The sequence below is a fragment of the Epinephelus lanceolatus genome, chromosome 6 (genome assembly GCF_041903045.1).
Source record: "Epinephelus lanceolatus isolate andai-2023 chromosome 6, ASM4190304v1, whole genome shotgun sequence".
NCBI lineage: Eukaryota > Metazoa > Chordata > Actinopteri > Perciformes > Serranidae > Epinephelus > Epinephelus lanceolatus.
The window spans coordinates 46,737,222-46,750,955 of NC_135739.1; the positions used below are offsets into that span (position 1 = coordinate 46,737,222).

Genomic DNA, 13,734 nt, shown 5'->3' on the forward strand with positions numbered 1-13,734 from the left:
TTCTGAGGCTGGTGACTCGGATGAACTTATCCTCAGAAGCAGAGGTGACTCTTGGTCTTCCTTTCCTGGGTCGGTCCTCATGTGTGCCAGTTTCATTGTAGCGCTTGATGGTTTTTGCGACTCCACTTGGGGACACATTTAAAGTTTTTGCAATTTTCCGGACTGACTGACCTTCATTTCTTAAAGTAATGATGGCCACTGGTTTTTCTTTAGTTAGCTGATTGGTTCTTGCCATAATATGAATTTTAACAGTTGTCCAATAGGGCTGTCGGCTGTGTATTAACCTGACTTCTGCACAGCACAACTGATGGTCCCAACCCCATTGATAAAGCAAGAAATTCCACTAATTAACCCTGATAAGGCACACCTGTGAAGTGGAAACCATTTCAGGTGACTACCTCTTGAAGCTCATGGAGAGAATGCCAAGAGTGTGCAAAGCAGTAATCAGAGCAAAGGGTGGCTATTTTGAAGAAACTAGAATATAAAACATGTTTTCAGTTATTTCACCTTTTTTGTTAAGTACATAACTCCACATGTGTTCATTCATAGTTTTGATGCCTTCAGTGAGAATCTACAATGTAAATAGTCATGAAAATAAAGAAAACGCATTGAATGAGAAGGTGTGTCCAAACTTTTGGCCTGTACTGTATGTCAGTGACTGTTGGATGGAATACCATGAAAATTGGTCCATATGTCCATAGTGCTCGGAGAATATATCCTAATGACTGGTAATCCCCTGATTTTTCCAGGTTGACATTTGTGATTTTTATTGAAATGACTATACAACTATGGAATGGACTGTCATAAATTTTCACGCAGATGTTCATTTTTCCCTTCAAAATGAATTGTAATAGCCTAACTTTGGTGAACTCATACTTTTCATGGCTTTGGTTAAGATACCTGTAAAAATAAACACATTCTAATCAGCCTCAGCTGTGCTTTGTGGGCTAATTATCAATTTGTAGCATGCTAAGACACAAAACTAAGATGGCAAACATTGTATACATAATACCAGGTAAAACATTAACATGTTCACTGCAGGCATGTTTGCATGCCGACTTCACATTTCACTCAACACAGTACTGTGCCTATGTTAAGCTTCGCAGAGCTGCTAGCGTGGATGTAGACTCTTAGGGAACTGCCCACTGGTCCAACAGCCCATTGGTCCGACAGCCCATTGTTCCGAAATCATCATGATGCCCTGTGGTTAAGGTCTGGTTAGGTTTAGGCACAAAAACCACTTGGTTAGGGTCAGGAAAAGATCATGGTGTGGGTTAAAATGAAAAAGAAAGTGGCAAACACATAAGCCATGAGCCTGCTTCACCTCAAGCCTTTCCCAGCTGACCCAGAGCCGGTCGCGGCGCACCATCAAGCAGAAATACGCCCGCTGGGAGCCGTTCAGCATTGCGGAGAGCTCCCCACACAACCCGAACCCCAGAGTTAATAACAGGAGGTTATGGTGTTTCATTCTCTCCTCTCTATGAAACTTGTATCTCGACCAGTAGCCTACTTTTGTTGCGTTGCTGATCCTCTATGGTACACAAATACAGTGTAGCCTAGTATAATCACATATCGGAAAAACAGGACGTTGGACTAATGAGAGGTCGGAACAATGACATGGACCCGACTCTTATGTTGTGTTTACACTACAAGCGTCAATGCAACAGCGTGACCAGCTACATTATTTCCAAGGCACCATTGAAATGTTGCTCAAGCGCTTATTAACATCACAGGCTTGTGTGTGTCAGCTAACATTACTTGCCACAAAGCACCTCAACACCTCATCTAAAGTTTGTCTTTGGTCATAAAAATATTTATGCTTATGATGGATCACGTCGTCGCTCCATTGCATTCCCATGTACAGTGCACATAAAGCTAGCATAGTGTCAGCTAACTAAGCCACATAACACAGTGCCACAGCTAGAAAGACAAACATATGATTGGTTGACGCTTCACAGCGTCATTGGAGTGCTGAAAAAAGTTGAACTCAAATTTTATTTGTGATGTGTCATGCCTGTCCGCAGCGGCAAGCGTCAGGCATCAGTTTGTAGCTTCATGTCACTGGCTCTGATTGAAAATGAATTATAGCCTGCTGCTGTGTCACTTGTAGTGTGATGACATCATCAGTACTGTTTCAGCAGATCTTCCTGTTAGGCTCTAGAGCCCCAACAGGCTATGACAGGGTAGCCAAATCCTAGGCACACTTTTCTGTGAGTAAATCAAACTGAAACTGTAAGAGTAGATTTTAAAATAAGTGAGGTGGGGGTGTCTTTCTTATCTCAAGTAGAATCAGCACCCTTGACTCTAAGTTACACAGGTGTAACTCACAGTGATGACGACTGAGAATCACTAACAAATGACTACTACACACTTCAATGCTGCACGTTTCACTGAAGGTAAAACATTTATACATGAATGAAAGGCTACAGTAAAATGTCCTTTTGCTGTAAAAATGATGACGTCTTCAAGTGTCTGAACTCAGTGAACAAGAGGAAACTGTCAACAACTGCTTTCACCAAGTCAAAGTTCAAACTGGGCAACAGTTTCATACTGAGCAACAGTCTGAACTGGATGGAAACGTCTAATGGCAGCCACCCTCTCCCACCATCAGGAAAAGTGAGCAAAGCCTCCACTTCCTCCAATTCTCTTTCTGTTTGCTTTTTGGATTACACTTCATCCTGTGGTTCTTAGGTGTGTGCATGTGCATGTGTGGAGGCAGTTCTCCCAGTCAGTCAGTCACAGTCAGTCACAGTCAGATAATCAGAGGTAAGCACAGCAACTGCAAGCTACACCAGAGGAGCTTCGGAAAGGCCAGCACCCATTGCACCCCAGGGTGAGCCCACTGACCGGTTTCAGTCCACTCTAATACCTGTTCTCATAATTTGTTTAACACCTAAAGAGCAAGTTGCAGGTTGATTTTTTTAACTAAATTATACTTCAAGGTCCAGTGTGTAGGATTTAGGGGGATATATTGGCAGAAATTAATATTCATAACTATGTTGTCATTACTTTATAAATTTTACTGCTAAACTTTAAACTTTATATCTTCATATGAGCTGGTCCTCTTTCATTAAGTCCACCTTGTTGTTTCTACAGTAGCCCAGAACGGACAAACCAAACACTGGCTCTAGATAGGACCAGTCGTACTTTTACATCTGCCACTGTGGTTCTACTACATGTTTTACACACAAGAGAAGTTTCTAGTTGGTTTTAATCTGCAACCTCACCACTAGATGCCACTAAATCCTACACACTAAACCTTTAATCTCTCTTGAAAATGACCATTTGAAAAGGATTTTTAATGTTTTACAAGACACAAGGGCATAAATTCACTGGATAAAGTAGCTATTTTACGCAATGCTCCTAAAAATCTTTTTTTTTATATATATCAATTCAACATTTTCAACCTGCAAATTGCTCTGTACTGAACTGTAACACCTTTTTGGTGTATTTTGCACAGTGTGTGGGGACTATAACTGAGTCATCATTTAATCCCTTCAAAACTGTTTTCCCCTGTTTACAGTCTTGTGGTAAGCTAACTGTCTCCTAGTTCCAGCTCCATATTTAAGATATGTAAAATGAGAGTGGTGTCAATCTTGTCAAACTCCTGGCACAAAAGCAAATTTTCTTATAATGTGAGACTATTCTTTTAATTACTTTTGTGTGGAACAAATCACATTTCTGGTTCCTGACACCTCAGCATTGTGTCTCCAGATGCTGTACTTCAGGGGTCTTCAATGTTTTCAGGTCAAGGACCCCTTAGCTGAGAGAGATAAATAGAGCAGGGACCCCTTACTACATATGTATTATATTATAAGTATTGCACTTGAGAAAGTCCTTTTGGGCCTTGTCTTGTCTGCGCTTGCCTGTGGCTGCTCAGTCAGCAGCAGTTGTGGCATGGCAAGGTGTGTTACCTCCTCTGCACCTTTTGCTAGTGGTTTCTGAAGTGGATGGTGTGTTAAAGTCTCTTGGTCGAAAATTACAAAACGGTTCTTCATGGCTCACAGTCTGTACACTTGGAATAACAACACAGTAAACTGGCCAATATATGAGATTGCTTGGCTCACATAACTGCACAAGGATTCATGGGTAACAGTTAAAGGGGATTTGGTTGAGCGTAGACCCTACGCATGTCGCCTACGCATGTCGCCTACGCCGTTGTGAGCATTTTTACCTGTGCGGTGGTGTGCCTATGTAACTCTGCAGTTACACCTCCAAAACACTGGTCGGCGGTTGAGGTTTCTGTGAAGTGCTGTAAAGTTGAGCTAATTCAAAACACACCCAAACCACATTAAATATGGCTTAAGTACACAAATTGGCTTCACTATAACTCGCAGCATTCACAGACAAACACCTGTGTTAATCCGAACACATTTTTTCCACAAATACAACATGCTAACGTTATTAGCAAATGCCTATGGCATTTTACATTGTATAAATTAGCTTGAGCTAATTAGCGACTATGAGCCCACTGTTGAATACCCAGGCTGTAGTTTAGTGCCCAGCTGTGTTTTAGCCTGAACTTTACAGCTGTGTCCTGTAGAAGCCAGCTAGCTACCATGAGTTAAACCATAGACTGTATAATGGACGTAGTTACCATGACATCACCCACTGACATTTTGAAATCCTCAGTGCAGCATTTCAGCTGACGCCGTCTTATTTTTTTGGAGCCAGAAGTGACCATATCTGGATAAGAGGGTAGAGCTGTGGAGGAGCGAGGGGTGGATCTGATGAACCCGAGCTCACAGAAATACATGAAATGACCACGACCTCTTAACATCGCATTCTGTGGTGGTAGCACGTAATGGGTTAAAATTACATGCCGGTTCCACGGAAACAATGCCAATGTAAAGTCAATTAGGATCCTTTGTTGTGGTGGACACACAAATTCCCTGGTTCAACAACGTCACGCAATGAGCGGTGGTTAATGTTGTTTTCTAGTTTAGAAAACTATTTTATCCCTATTTTTATCGTCATTTGACTGAATTTATTATAGTGCATTAGTTATGATTGTTTGTGCTCTAAAAACATTGAATTGTGTGTGATATAACCGTCATTATGATGTAATGAGGTAGTTAGATTATAGTTATTAGAGGATAAATTGTTCCCCTTGCGTTATTAAAACTGCAATTATATTTCTCTTTTATAATTTCCCCTAAACAAGAAGAAGAAGAAGAAGAAGAAGAAGAAGAATGATAGTTTACTAGATATTTGATATATTCAGTAGATGAACTATTTTACGACCCTATTTGACAACTCTACAACCGGAAGAACTACTATCCCAAAAACGCCATTTCTAGAGTAGTAGGGTCAAAGGTCAAGATTTTCAGAAACTTTGATTTCAGTGTTGATGTGTAGACAGGGAAAATGTCAGTGTGTTATCTCCTTTGTGAAGTGTATCAAAGGGGACAACATTTAGTGCAATGGCAGACGTAGCCAAAGTAGTGCTGGTTCTAACCTTGCTAACAGGACTTTTTACATCTTTACATGTAGACGCACAGTTACTCCTACACTATATTGAGGAACAGAGGTGCCAGAATGAGCTACAGAGATCACTACCAAATAATCAAACACTCCCAAGACAAAGACCCTGCTGCCAGCATCACCTGATTTGGACAAGAGCTCTAGTTGGTGGGACACCATTAAGAACAAAGTGGTTGTTGCTGAAGAATGGCGAGAAAATTTCAATATGACGAGGATATGTCCATTGTCTTTGAGTGAGCTGCTTTGCCTGCACACTGAAGGGCTGTCTGAAAATGCATTTGGATTATCAAGACAGGTGGTTTTGAAAATAGTAAGGAAGGTATGTGAACTTTACAGTCTACTTGGACCTTGTGTATTTAGAGTTACTTGTCATTGAGTCCAAAAAAGAGGAACTTGTGCCAGGTTTAACTGAGCCCTGGGCATCCCTCAGTGCACCTGCGCTGTGGATGGGACCCATGTAGAAATACAGCAGCAATCCACAAATTCGACCGTTTACTTAAACAGAAAGTGGAGGTTTCCTCTTAAAATATAAGTACTGTACGACTACAAGTGTTCCTTTATTGATGTCATAGTGAAATGGCAGTCATGGTAGTGTCCATGACGCCCGTATTTTTTGCAAATCCCATGCTGAACACATATTTGAAAAATGCTTATACTGCATATCTCCCAGTATTCATGTAAGAGTGGTTGACGTATCCTCATACAACAGTCCGTATGATATCCAATAAAAATGCCCACATAACAGTCCAAAAAATATTGTATGAATTGTTACTAGTAAATGAATAATGTTACGTCACTAACATAAAGTCACTTAACGTAAAGTTACAGAGGTTAGTTTAGTCAAATAAAGTTAGTGTAGTTAGGTTTAGGATAAGAAACATGATGATGACGTATTTAAAAATTACTTAAAGTTCACATGGTTTTGAACACAGGTCTCCTGGGGAATGTCCTGGGGGGAATGTCCCTTACTGGACCGCTTGGGACCACTTCCTTCTTTACTTCTATCAGCCGACTGGTCGCTTGATTGCACCTTTCCAAAATACGTGGGCTATGCATGACTTACAGGTGTGCAATTAAGTAGGATATGTACAAATATTGGTGAATTACTTTTCATAGGAAAACAAACGTATGAACAATGCATGAGAGCAGCCTGCAGTAGTGGATGGAATAGCACGTAAGTTCACATTTTCTCATGCAGATTTTCAGGAAATTTGTTTAAAATTTGGAAACCCAGCTTGTGTCGAGTTAGAATGGTCATTAAATGCACTTTTGGCAGACTGAAAGCGTGGTTTGGAGCATTGAGAAGGGCGATGATCATTAATATACAGGACCTTCCCTTTGTTATCTACGCCTGTTACATGCTCCATAGCTACTGTGAGGCCACCAAGGACACGATGGTACAGAACAGAGTCATGGAGGTAATTCAGCATGACAAGGACAACCAGCCAGCCACACAGACTTATTTCAGAGCCGACTGCATCACAGCAAAAGGGGAGAGGGTCAGGAGCGTGCTCACTGAATTCTTTGATCCATAAAAGGAACTGCAGTCCTTCTCTCTGTTGGCCACTGAAGCCATGGTCTTCTCTGCAATGTGTGTGTGTGTGTGTGTGTGTGTGTGTGTTAGTTGATCAAACCAGCCAGCAGCTATAGTTCACAGCATTATGTCTCATATTAATCCTGGGACATTTGTATTATTCAACTAATTTAACTCTTTTTTTAAAAATTATTAGCAAATAAATTCTTAAAATGGGAAATAAAGCAACCATCCACAAACTGTATGGATTATTACAAGAGAAAGGGGAGATTTTCTTTTAATATACAAGGTTAACACTGAATCATAAAAAAAAAGCCATAACTCACCGTTAGCACCCTTGAATTTCGGTGTTGCTGCTTGCCACTAAATGAGAAGTCTCCTGCCTCCATTGGGAACTGCCCATTGGTCCGACAGCCCATTGGTCCGACATCCCATTGTTCCGACCATATTAAACTCATTGTTCCGAAGTCCCGTTGTTCCGAAATCATCATGATGCCCTGTGGTTAAGGTCTGGTTAGGTTCTGGCACAAAAACCACTTGGTTAGGGTCAGGAAAAGATCATGGTGTGGGTTAAAATGAAAAAGAAAGTGGCAAACACATAAGACTGAGCCTGCTTCGCCTCAAGCCTTTCCCAGCTGACCCAGAGCCGGTCGCGGCACACCATCAAGCAGAAATACGCCCGCTGGGAGCCGTTCAGCACCGCGGAGAGCTCCCCACACAACCCCGACCCCAGAGTTAATAACAGGAGGTTATGGTGTTTCACTCTCTCCTCTCTATGACACTTGTATCTCGACCAGTAGCCTACTTTTGTTGCGTTGCTGATCCTCTATGGTACACAAATACAGTATAGCCTAGTATAATCACATATCGGAACAACGGGACGTCGGACTAATTAGAGGTCGGAACAATGAGAGGTCGGACCAATGACATGGACCCCCTCCATCATGTCCAACATTCTCTTTTTCAACTTGATGTCTTCCTTGGGTGCATTCAGCAACTGTGTTTCAGCTGTAAGCTTTCTTTAAAGTCTATTCTGTCCCTTGTCCCTGTCCCTTGTCTCTGTCCCTTGAGTTTAGCCGTGAAAAGAGACAGAAGATCAAAATATTTTTTCCAAGATAGCTTAACAATAAAAAGTTGAGCTGCACAGGCCTAGATGATCAGCATTAGAATCCCTTTCATTAGCTAAGTATATGTAAAGATACAAGAAAATTTACTCCTTTTTTAAAATGTATTTTATTCACCATTCACCATTATCTTCCAAAGGTTTTTTTTCTCAATTTGTTCTGAAGAAAAGTCATGGGAAAAGCCTATGTCAGATTCGGCTTTTTGTGGCACTATCCCAGCTGGAGAAACAGTGACATGTTACTACAAAACACCCACATTCGGGGGCTGCAAATAAGCCAGTGATGGGTCCCTAAAAAGCACATACATTTGGTTGCTAGGAAGTTGGTGAGAAAAGAGCTAAGGGTCATGAAAAAACATCCATGTTTGAGTGCTAAAAAGCTGCAGGAAGAACAGTGACAGGTCCTAAAACACACCCATGTTTGGCGCCTAAAAAGCCACTGAAAACCCATTGATGGGTGCTTAAAAACACATACACTGGTTGCTAGAAAATTGCTGAAAAAAGAGCCACGTGTCACTAAAAACACCCATGTTTGGGGGCTAAAAAGCCACTGGATACACAGCAATGACATGCTAAAACAACAACAGGTTTCTCCAGACTTTATACTCTATGACATCACTAGTTTGAAACTTCCTTCTCTTGTTTTGGGCTTTGTGAGAGAGCAGCTCATGTTCACAAATACTGATTGAACCTTCCTAGCCCATGGGAATGATATATTGGAATTCTTAATGTAGGTTGTGTTCCCCTTAAAGTCGTGGATCGTTGTATCATGGCTGGTCTGATCCCATCACAAGAAGGTCTCTAGTTATGTGCATTCTTCAAGGTGTTTTGTCCATCCCCTAAATTATTGGGTTTTTTTTTACCTCCCACAATATCTCATCCCTTCCTTTTCACTTTCTTCCCTCCTGCACCAACCCCCCTCTAGATCCCACAGACTATCATCATCACAGTGATTATTAGTGTGAGCAGTGAGGGGCAGTGTCCTTATTATGGCTGTCCCTCAGTCTGCAGTATGGGAGGCATGCTGAGGGCTGCTTCATCCCTGATAAACAGAATATCATATGTTGGCTCAGCTCAGAGGACATTTCTCAACATGCCTTGGGATTAAAATACAAGATGAACACCTGCAGCCAGGAAACTTTCTGACTCCAGCGTCATTTGAAGGTAAGCTTAGACAATTTGGTAATATGAGAAAAGACAGAAAACCTTTGGTGGAGCAGTGTCCTCCGATCAATTTGGTGTTCAACAGTTTGGAGAGTTCAGGATTACTGAGTAAGAAAACGATGCAACCTTGGTGTCAGAGTTGTTCCATCACTAGGTGAAACTTTGTCAATTGCTGAAATGAAAACAGAATCAGTGCAGTGTCTCTTACGTTGGCTGTATCTGATCTTTGGTGATTGAAAAAGCTCACTGCTATGATGTTTCGAAGCAGCATTTTGCTCAGACCTAACTCTCAGCCATGTCTTGAACAAAATATGTAAAAGCTCCCATAAAGATGGCTGCTATGGACACACATGAGACTTCTGGTTTTAAAGTTGATACCAGTCACATGACTTTGACTCGAGTCACAAATCTGATGACTTTAGACTTGACTTGATAAAATCAAAAGGACTTGTCGACTTGGATTTTAACACCAGTGACTTCGCTTGGACTTGATAACTTTCCCCTAGCTCAAGATTTAAAAGTATGCTATTTAAAAAGTGAGCCATAAATCAGTTTATTTCTCTTCATTTCCTGCAGTGTTTCCCCTGTATGAGCGCCACTGCTGCTAAAAGATTAGAGGAGCCCATGGCTGCTGATTGTTGGGACAAGGTTTTAGAAGTCAGATTATTTAAAAAGCTTAGACATTTGCATCACCTGGCCTTTCCTAACAATGATTGTAAACAAGCAAAACTCTAACAAACTACTTATGGTCTGAGATCCTGGTAAAAGTTGTGTATGTTGTCAAATATCTTGGAGTACTTTTGCATGGTGCTCCTTTCATTTTTTTCAAAATTGTAGGCCTACAAAACAAAAATAATACACGGATCTTTCATCTTTTACTCACTTAACAGTAAATAAAATTTTGACCATGGGTGCCTAACGTTTGCATGCCACTGTAGCTTCTTTCAGCTAATTTTTGGCCCTCAGCTTTTGTTTTGGTTTACTCTCACAACTCTAATTGGTTGCAGCACTCTCTAAAAATCCACTGTACTTTTCTCGTCACTATTTCCACTGTGTCTGGCTTTCAAAAGCCACACATGTGTGTGCGTATATGTGTGTGAATAGGCTTTGTGTGTGTGTGTGTGTGTGTGTGTGTGTGTGCGCAGTTGCTAACCATTGATTGAGAAACAAAGTGGTGAAAGCAACGTTGGTAATGACTGAAAGTGAAATGAAAATATGTATTCATTATATCACTTTCACTATGATACTTTCAGGGGTAAACTGAAACAACAAATTAATAAAATGTAAATACCTCTCCTTTCAATTTGTCATGTAAAAATAGTGGTCAGTCGCAAAATACTTCCTCCAAAGTTGAATTCAGTTCAACCTGCAGCCAAGCTACTGTAAACTGTAGTTCAGCTGATAATTTAACTACATGTACTAAAATGACTTCCCAGCAGTCTGGATCATTCCATTAATGGTACCTCACTGTGGGGAGCCACAAAGTCTGGTCTGAACCATTAACAGCAGCTGTCTCTACCTCTCTGCCATTAGCACTCATTCTAACACTCACAATGAAATATGTCTCAGACAAGTCAACTCTAATCCCATCTACAGTGCATCACACTGTCTTTCCAACTCTCTCCTGTGCTCTTATTTCTTTACTTTCATTCATTCATCACATTACAAAGAGATACCTGTGCCAGTGAGCCAGTGTTATATGTCAATCATATCCCACTTTTGCTCACAAGCTACAATCAAGAGGTCTTTCAGGTGAAGTAGAACACTTCCTGACAGCCATATTGGAAGTCATAGGATCTTGGATATCAGTGGTAGTGAGTAAATTAACTTCTCATTTATTTCAAGTGTTTCTCTCTATGAATAAATAAGTTAATTGATGTTCATGATGTTGTAGGTTGATGGTTTGTGTCTCAGACAGGTGTTCCACCAGGATGTATCTTATTCATGTTTTTGTTACTGCAGCATTTAACCCGCCAGAAAGCCCCTAAACCAAATAGAGCTTAGGACCCCATTAACCCCTGGTTCTGACACTATGTGCATTGTGCATGTTTCTTGCCATTTCAGTACCCTTCAAGTTCAGAGGAGACTAAACATGGTAGCTTAATCATACAGTTTTTCAGCTGGAACCCCAGAAACCAATCAGAACCAACCACCTTTGCTGTATGACAGTGTGTTCTAAGCTGTAAACAAGCATTGCATTAAAGTGGACAAACTATGTTGAGGGCGTCAAAATCAACTAACCAATTTGAGAATTCATTTGATCATTTGTAAATCAATTACTCACCCTGTGTTATGTTGAATTTGTGACAAAAACTTCAAATCCAAAAATGGAGAAAAATTGTTGATCAACTGAAGGCATAGGGATCCATATTTAACAGCAGAAACTATCAACACATCCATTTACAAATTCCAATACAACCTGGGCAATATAATCCAAGTCACATTTATCCAATCTTACGTTCATCACTTCCCCAACCAGGCTGTTGTCACAAACTGTTTATATGTTTTCCTTCAAAAAGTAATGCACCCAAATATGTCCCATATATTTTAAATCATGTGGTCAATGCACTAACAAAGGTAAAAAAGGAAGCAGTCCTGAGCGGTTTTGTAAAGAGGCAGGTTGGGGCAGTGGATAGACTTTCCCCTGAGACTTCCCCTGGAGTCGTGTGTTCAGAACTGTGTGAACTTTGAGTCATTTTAAGGTTCATCTTCACCATGTTTCTTTTCCTAAATATTACCTCCGTAACTTTACGTTAATTACGTAACTATACGTTAAGGATGTAACGTCATTCGTAGGGTGCTAATTCGTAGGGTATCATACCAACTGTTAGGCATGCATTTTTCGTAGGATATCACACAAACTGTTATGAGAATATGTTGCCCAAATTTCCGACAGGGAACTGAACTAAAAGTGAATCTTATCTATGCTCTCTTCAAAGCCATTGCCAAAAAAACCCATAAAACTTTAGAATTAAAAGCTAGCTCCAATTATGCGCCCAGTCCCACACATTTTGACTTTCTCAATTAGACACGTGGTCTGGTTGCCAAGCAGTTCATTTTTTTTAAAGAAGTTAGGTAGAAGGTAGGTAGGCAGAAGTATATGTCTACCTCAAATTATGTGTGTGTTCCTCGATTACCCTGTAAGTTATTCATATTTCTTTAGTATGTAAGGGTCCTGCGCTCAAAAAAATCAAAAGGGTTTTTCAATCAAATTAATCCAAGTTGTGAGTACTGTTTTAACAGGATAAAGGGGTACTGTGTCGGTATGCTGGGTGCCATAATCCTTGAGTACCGTAACTAACTCTCTCTGATGCACTGTCTGTCAGAGTTAGATCAAATCAATGATTCATTGTTGATATATTATCTGAAGCCTAATTTTCATACAAGTAATATTCATACTGTTTTAAATTAATGGTTTGGTTGTATTTACCATCTTTGCTGAGCAACAGTTTTGTGTGAAAGGAATTAAAGACTTGTTCCATATAGACGCTTGTCCCAAATACAGGCCTGTAAATTTCAGTGATTTAAGCAAATAATAGCCCAGGATATGATTTTAAGTTTTACAGTAGTTTGTTTGTGTTATTGTGTGACCTTGGTGTTTTAAAGGGTTTAGAGTTTAGAACACAAACAATCTACAGATCAAGGCAGTGGTACAACAGCAGCTCCCATGTTCAGTGAGGTTAAATTGCTGTTTTTGTCAATGGATTCTGGCTGTGATACTAAATATACTTTTAGTTCAGTTCTCTGTCAGAAAGCGCTGTCTGTGTTAGAAGTACTGAGCATGACTGGGTAAATGAGACTTGCATTATACTGCACGAGTTATGTGACAGTTTGTAAACTGATACTTTCATACAATTTTGCTGTTGTTTAATGCGGACCCCTATGACTTCAATTCATCACAAATTTTCTGTTTTTGGATCCTTCGTTCACTGTGGAGGCATGTGAGAAAAACGTTTTTTTCACGAATGTAATGTACCATGCATTGATATACAAATGGTCATTTGGGAGGGTGAAGTATTACTTTGAAACAAAAATCAGCTGCCCATATAAACATGAACTAGGTTTTTCTTGTTGTAATCATTCCTCCTGTCCACACTGGCCATTAAACAATCCCTCCCCAACATGTTTCCAGTTGAAGTGGTGAGGGGGAAACTCTAGTTCTTGTTCTGTGCAAAAACACATACCAAAGATTATCTGTATCTGTATTCATGTGGCTTCAGCAGTCTGCAGAGTGTGAGGCGAATATACAGTTGGCTAAAATCTTAAAAGGGGATGAGACTAATAACCTAAATACGTCAACCATATCTTTCTGTGTGGCCCAAGATGACAATTTTTTAACTTGAGCAAAAATTGCAGCTTTATTTTATTTAGAATCAAAGAGCTGTTCTATAGCTCATGATTCTAAACAAGGCTGAACAGCTGTGTCACA

General features: G+C 40.3%; 1 protein-coding gene across 1 annotated transcript in view; it reads left to right on the forward strand.

The window, feature by feature from the left end:
• The first annotated feature begins 2,737 nt into the window (after positions 1–2,737).
• Positions 2,738–13,734, forward strand: part of s100p (S100 calcium binding protein P) — a 55,313-nt gene continuing 44,316 nt past the window's right edge. The window contains exon 1 of the mRNA XM_078169160.1: positions 2,738–2,833. The gene's annotated coding sequence lies outside the window, so the exon portion shown is untranslated. The remainder of the gene's footprint in view (positions 2,834–13,734) is intronic.